Below are 6,867 nucleotides of genomic sequence, written 5' to 3'. Positions count from 1 at the left end.
ACAGGGGGCATTATTCATTGTGTAGCTACAGAGGGGGCACTATTTCTTTCTGGGTGGTTACTTAGAAGGGCAGTGGGGATAGCGGCCAGATGGAAAAAAGCTTGGGAAGCAAGTCATGGCTAGAAGAAGTTGCCGTGGTGGTCTGGGCCCAGATAGAGAAGAAAAACAAAACTGGCCAAGTTCAATCACAGAAGACCACTTGCGATCACTGGAGATAGCGGCACTGTAATCACTATCACTGTGCGGAATGCGTGCTATTTGTAGAGATAAATGAGAGCTGAGCCACAGTATCTAAGCCCGCCAACTATAAAAATGGTTTTATTAGATATGCTGTCTCCTATTTTTTTCTCTAGGAGAGAAATGGGGGAGGGGTCAATTGTGAGTATTGCTATGGGTCCCCATAAGTGCAAAGTACACCCCTAGATACTATACACAGCTGTATATACGGGTTACATCCATTGACTGACTTGTGACATTGCGGGATTTGAAAAAAGGTGGGGAAAGCCCATAAGTAAGAGGAAATAAAAATCAAAGATAGCGCTGCAGTATAAATTGTCACCAGTAGAGGTCACTGTTGTTTAGCAATGATAAGCAGGTTACAGACTGTAAACCGCATTAGCCCAGATTATGTATATTTATCATATTAATGACATTAGTAAACATTGCACCTAAGACAAGCTAAGATTTGGGGGGACTGAGAGCGGCATGATCAAGGGCGCTCTCTGGTGGTTGGCAGGCCGAAATTTTAGGGTGCGTTGACGTTCACCTTAAAGGGGTTGTCCCGAGGCAGCAAGTGGGTCTATACACTTCTGCATGGCCATAATAATGCACTTTGTAATGTACATTGTGCATTAATTATGAGCCATACAGAAGTTATAAAAAGTTTTATACTTACCTGCTCCGTTGCTGGCGTCCTCGTCTCCATGGTGCCGACTAATTTTCGCCCTCCGATGGCCAAATTAGCCGCGCTTGCGCAGTCCGGGTCTTCTTCTTTTCTGAATGGGGCTCCGTGTAGCTCCGTGTAGCTCCGCCCCGTCACGTGCCGATTCCAGCCAATCAGGAGGCTGGAATCGGCAATGGACCGCACAGAAGCCCTGCGGTCCATGAAGACAGAGGATCCCGGCGGCCATCTTCAGCAGGTGAGTATGAAGACGCCGGACCGCCGGGATTCAGGTAAGCGCTGTGCGGGTGGTTTTTTTAACCCCTGCATCGGGGTTGTCTCGCGCCGAACGGGGGGGGGGGGTTTAAAAAAAAAAACAACCCGTTTCGGCGCGGGACATCTCCTTTAATACTGGTCTAGCCAAAAGAAGGGCAGGAAAAAAAAAATATTATATATATATATATATTTTTTTTTTTTGGGGGGGTGGATATATAAATACGGTGATACCTTGGGTTAAGAGTGCCTCAGCTTACAAGCTTTGTGACTTGAGAGTAGGCTCTCTCACGAATGTTTGCTCTGATTTAAGAGCAAAAACTTGGGTTACGAACCTTGCTCTCAATAAGACCGCTGCTGCTGCCGGTGGCCCCATTAAAAGCGATGGCCTGCCGGCAACCCCTGCAGTGATTTTCGGGAAAGGGTTTTAAATATGAGCCCTTCCCTGAAAATTTTCCCTAGCTGTAGTAAAATAATAATAATAATCTTTATTTGTATAGCGCCAACATATTCCGCAGCGCTTCCAGAGACAGGGGGAATACAGAAAGACAAAAGTACAAAAATTACAGAACCGTGGTTACATAGTAATCTGTTGAAGGAAACAATAGAGGTGCGGGTCCTGCTCCAACGAGCTTACATACTACAAGTAATAGGGTGATACAGAAGGTAAAGGGGCTGGAGATGTGCACGGTATGGTGAGGTGGAGAGTGAGGGATGCTATACACATAGACAATGGTCACACATTTAGCTGTGCGATGGCAGAATCGGTATGACTGCAGGAGCGGTTTATGATGGCTAGCAGGGATTGCAGTCAGTAGGTCAGGGTGCATGTTATCAGGGGGGTACAAAGGAGTTTGTTTAGGGAATTCGGTATGCCTCCCTGAAGAGGTGCACACCTGAAGTTTTTCGAGCCCTGGATTGCCCTGGTATCCTTTGGTAGTGCATTCCAGAGGACTGGTGCTGCTCTGGAGAAGTCTTGGAGGCAGGAATGAGAAGTTTGAGTTAGAAGGGTGCGCAGTCTAGTTTCGTTAGCAGAGCGGAGAGCCGGGGCTGGGTGATGGATTGAGATGAGGGAGGCAATATAGGGGGGCGCTGCGCTGTGGAGGGCTTTGTGGATGAAGGTAGCAAGTTTAAATTGAATTCTGTATTTAACGGGCAGCCAGTGCAGTGACCGGCACAGGGCAGAGGCGTCCGAGTAGCGGCTGGACAGGAAAATGAGCCTGGCTGCCACATTCAGGATGGATTGGAAGGGGTAGAGTCAAGTGCAGGGGAGGCCGATCAGCAGCGAGTTGCAATAATCGAGCCGAGAGTGGATGAGGGCAACAGTAAGTGTTTTTAGCGTGTCTATGGTGAGAAAAGAGCGGATTCTTGCAATGTTCTTGAGGTGCAGCTGACATGTTCAGGCAAGAGATTGGATGTAGGGGGCTAAATAAGAGATCGGAGTCGAATATGACCCCAAGGCAGCGGGCATGTTGTCTAGGAGTTATGGTGGCACCACACACTGAGATGGAGATGGCAGGATGAGTTCCGTTAGTGGAGGGTGGAAACACCAGCAGGTCAGTTTTAGAGAGGCTTAGTTTTAGGTAGAGAGAGGACACAGTGTTAGAGACAGTCGCTGATATTTTGGAGGAAAGGTGCAGAGATGTCACGGGAAGAGGTGTATAGCTGGGTGTCATCAGCATAGAGGTGTATTGGAGGACAAATCTCCTGATGGTTTGTCCAATAGCGGCTGCGTAGATAGAGAAAAGGAGGGGGCGGAGGACTGAGCCCTGGGGGACCCCAACAGCAAGGGGAAGAGGAGGAGAGGTAGAGCCAGCAAAGGAGACGCTGAAAGAGCAGTCAGATAGGTAGGAGGAGAACCAGGAGAGAGCAATGTCCTTTAGGCCGATGGAGCGAAGCATACTGAGGAGGAGTTTGTGGTCAACAGTGCCAAATGCTGCGGAGAGGTCGAGGAGGATCAGTAGGGAGTAATTGCCCCTCGATTTGGCTGTCAGTAGGTCGTTGGATACCCTTGTAAGAGCAGTTTGAGTCGAGTGTTGGGGGTCGGAAGCCAGACTGTAAGGGGTCAATGAGAGAGTTTTCTGATAGATAGCTTACAAGGCGGGAGTAAACTAGGCATTCTAGTAGTTTGGAGATGAAGGGGAAGTTAGAGATGGGTCGGTAGTTGGCAGCATCAGTCGCAAAAAATATGTATAAAATATATAAAAAATATATACTAACCTGTCCGCCGCTGCCAGGGCTCAGGCGTGTCTAGCCACTGCTTGTTCTCCCTGCATTTTAATCCCTTCAGATTAAATCCCTTGAAAAGCTTCAGAGCAGTGCAGGGAGAACAAGCAGCGGCTAGACGCACCTGAGCCCCGGCAGACAGGGGAGTATATATATTTTTCATTTTTTTACTACAGCTAGGGATGATTTTCAGGAAGGGCTTATATTTAAAGCCCTTCCCCCAAAATCACTGCGGGGGTGCCGGCGTCCTATTGCTTTCAATGGGGCAACGCCATCCCCATTGAAATCAGTGGGAGAGCTTTGCGATCCGGAGCAGATTAATGGCTTTTCTATTCATTTCAATGGGGAAAATAGATTTGACGTACGAGTGTTTTGGGTTAAGAGCTCCGTCATGGAACGAATTAAACTCTTAACCCAAGGCACCACTGTATATAAAAAGACAGAACCCCACAGTTACATGAAAATCAAGACTTTGTGGATATAAGTTTGCATACCCCTGGCCTAGACAGGAATGTGATCATAGCTTGATGAGATTACATTGTTTGCAGAAGGGTTGGAGCTGACTTCACATGTTTAGAGTATTTATCTGCAGATCTATTTGTACACTACAGTTAATGATTAAGAGGAAGAATTAAATTAACTAGCCGCATCTTCCTAGGAACAAGCCGCAGGCCCTGTGATGACAGTTAATCTGTGGAACTCGGAGATCACAGACATATTACACAATCCTTTAATTAATATTTGATATGGAAATAGCTGAAAACTAATGATTTCTTGGAAAGACAAGCGGCAGAATAGCAGAATGAAACCGATTTGTTTGGTTGAGCGCCATTTATAAGACTCCACCACAAACATGCATGCTCAAGTCAGCAGCTTTTTACAGCACGTAGAAGGAAATAAGCCACTGCCAGGACCTTCTGTCCCCTCCAAACTCCGATGTCCTCTTCTAGGAATGTTTGTCCACCTCCTCCCGACTCTAAGGTCCTCCTCTTCCAGACCTTCCCCCCCCCTTCCTGACACCTGTCTCCTCCTCCACCTACAGATCCTTCTATCCCTACTCCAGACTTCTGTTTCCTCCTCCAGCCCCCTCTACCCCCCTTCCAAACGTCTCTTGCTTTCTTTAGGCCCATCTGTCCTCCTTGAGACTCTTGTGTCCCCTCTTCCAAACTCCTCTTTTTCCTTTTCCAAAACCCTCTAGTCCTCTCCTTCCAGACACTCTGTCCCTCACTGTTCTCCTTTTCCTCCTCCAGACCCTTCTGTCCTCCTTCCAGACTCCAGTCTCCTCCTCCAGATACCTCATTATTCTCTTCCTCCTCCCAACCCCTCTGTCCCCCTCTTTTCTCCTTTTCCTCCTCCAAACCCTTCTGTCCTTCTTCCAGACCCCTGTCTCCTCCTCCAGATCTATAGTCATCGTGTTCTTCCTCCAGATCTACCGTTATTCTCTTCCTCCTCCCGACCCGTGTCCCCTTCCTTCCAGACCCCACTGTCCCCCTTTCCCTCCTCCAGACCCTTATGTCCCTTTTTTTTACGACTTCTGTCTCCTCCTGCAAATCCCTTATTATCCTCTTCCTCCTCTCGACTCCTCTGTCCTCCTCCGTTCTCCTTTTCCTCCTCAAGACCCCCCTGTCCTCCTTTAAGACTCCTGTCTCCTCCTCCAGAACCCTTGTTATCCTCTTCCTACTACCGACCCCTCAGTCCACCTCCGTTCTCCTCCAGACCCTTCTGTCCCTCTTCTTTCAGACTCTTGCCTCCTCCTCCAGATCGCTTGTTATCCTCTTCCTCCTCCAGACTCCTTGGTCCCCCTCCTTCCAGTTTCCTCCAAATCCCTCAGTTTTTCTCTTCCTCCTCCAAACCCTTCTGTCTCCCTTTCAAACTTCCTCTAATTCCTCCTCTAAATACCCCTCTGCCCCACTTCTTCTAGTCACCCCTCCATGTTATCTACTGCAGGAACAAACGATTAAGCAAAATCCAACATGTCCGACCTTTCTTTCCCTCAACATATGCCACCTGGGGAAAGTTGGAACACCCCCATATACATGAGATAGTTGACCATTTCCACCAAAATCTGTGTGTTTGGCCAACTTTTACCTCATGTATGGCCAGCTTCATACTGTAGCTTACATATAACTAAGTTATTGTTGCTTCATATGTAAACATAAATATCAAACCTGGTCCCAGAAATCTTTCCTACTGGTAAATAGTGGCCAAACGACGAGCCAAAACCGTGCAGTCACATTTTGTGTTTGCATTGTTCCCCTATTGAAGGCAAATTCTAAAAAAAAAGGGAAAAAAATGCACTAAAATACATACAAAATTACGGCAGTCCCAGCAGTGTCGCTTTACATGCGGAGTCTCGCTGATAAGAAAAACGCTCCAGCGAATCACCATGCGGTGATAAAAGAGTTACTCGTATGTAATAGAATACCACGGTGTATTATGATATTGTCTGAACCTGTTCGCATTCCAGCTGTGAAGTCAGAAGTGGGGAAAGAGACAGTCTGACAGAAACAATGGCCGCTCCTTAAAGGGGACTCCATGGCTAATAACGGACAGGAATCTTTGTACTCGGTAAAAGTTCTTGGATTGTAATAAGATATCGGTCAGGTCTGTAGTTTATACGTTTCGACTAGTGATGATCACTGAGATGAGAGAATATTAAATCTCTAGATCGCAGACAGACAACTTTGGGCTGCAGTAGAAAATCTGTAATAGCGCTTGAATTGTTCACACATAGCGGAAAATCTGAGAGCATTTTACATTTCAAGATATCACATCCACATGGTGCAGAAAAAATCCACAACGCAAATATAAGGCGCAATTTCAGCTTTTCAAATGAGGGAATGAAGTTAGAACCAAAAAGAGCTACACGTGGATATAGCCTAAAGCCCAGTTCACATGGCGGATTTCACCACAGATATCCACCAACTCTGCATAAAATCCACGTCCAAAAGTGTACCGTTCATTTGAATAGAAATCTGCAGTGTAGACTGTGCTGCATTGGTTTTATCTACATGCAGAGTTGAAATCCGAAAAAAGTGTCATTTCTTGAACAGGATTCCATGTGGTTTTCAAGAAATTTGTATGTGGTTAAAGAAAGGCTATTCCGCGTGCAAATCCGCACCGGGAAGCCCCAGATTATGAGGCGGATCTATGTCAGATCTTTCTGCAACAGATTGCGCAGTGTAGACAGCACCTTACAGCACCAGCAGCGTAGAAGGGATTTCAAGAAATCCCATCTAAATACTATGGAAAAAAATCTGTAATGGAAATTGACCTGCAGGGCGGATTTCAAATCCATAGCATGTCAATTCACGCTGTGGATTTTTAGCGCGAATGTCACCTCTTCAAATGAGGGTGAGTGAAGTTCATCTCAAAATGACGGTGCTGAAAATCCGCTACGTGTGGACGTAGCAATACTTCAGATTTTCCACTTTCTGTGAAGACACCCCTATAGTAGTGCTGAACTCTCTTGTGGCAATCCTGTCACT

The 6,867-nt window shown here is 46.7% G+C and overlaps 1 protein-coding gene across 1 annotated transcript in view; it reads right to left on the bottom strand.

Moving 5' to 3' along the window:
- The window catches only part of EPPK1 (epiplakin 1), a 43,393-nt gene that overhangs the window by 22,949 nt on the left and 13,577 nt on the right, over nucleotides 1–6,867 (bottom strand). The window lies entirely within an intron of this gene.

The sequence above is a fragment of the Eleutherodactylus coqui genome, chromosome 9 (assembly GCF_035609145.1).
Source record: "Eleutherodactylus coqui strain aEleCoq1 chromosome 9, aEleCoq1.hap1, whole genome shotgun sequence".
Taxonomy (NCBI): Eukaryota; Metazoa; Chordata; class Amphibia; order Anura; family Eleutherodactylidae; genus Eleutherodactylus; species Eleutherodactylus coqui.
This window is presented reverse-complemented; position numbering and strand designations above follow the sequence as displayed.